Here is a 475-nt window from a genome sequence, read left to right as displayed (position 1 = left end):
AAAAAAAAAAAAAAAAAAAAAAAAAAAAAAAAAAAACAGCAGCAGCAGGTGGATGGTTATAGAGAGAGAGAATACAACCCCACCACCAGCATCTGTGGTGGTGTTTGTTTTGTGTATTTTTTGTGTATTTTTTCTGCTGTTTCTGCTGTATTTATATATTCATTTTATTTTATAATATATATTTTAAATAAATAAAAAAAAAATATATAAAAATACCACATAAATACACTAAAACAAAAACACTAAACCCCCACCATAACAACAAAACCACCACCGACCCTCTCTCTCTCTCTCCCTCCTGGGGGCCCCTATCCCTGTGTATTTATATATTAATATTTAATTATAATAATAAAAAATAAATTATTTTTATTTTATTTATTCTTTTATTTATTAATATAAATAGAAACACCACCTTTATCACCCCCCCACGCATCTCCTCTCGGGTGTATGTACACCTCGATAGGGTTGGTGTTAG

This window comes from Eimeria mitis, genomic scaffold (assembly GCF_000499745.2).
Source record: "Eimeria mitis Houghton genomic scaffold, Emh_scaff2984, whole genome shotgun sequence".
Lineage (NCBI taxonomy): Eukaryota > Apicomplexa > Conoidasida > Eucoccidiorida > Eimeriidae > Eimeria > Eimeria mitis.
This window is presented reverse-complemented; position numbering follows the sequence as displayed.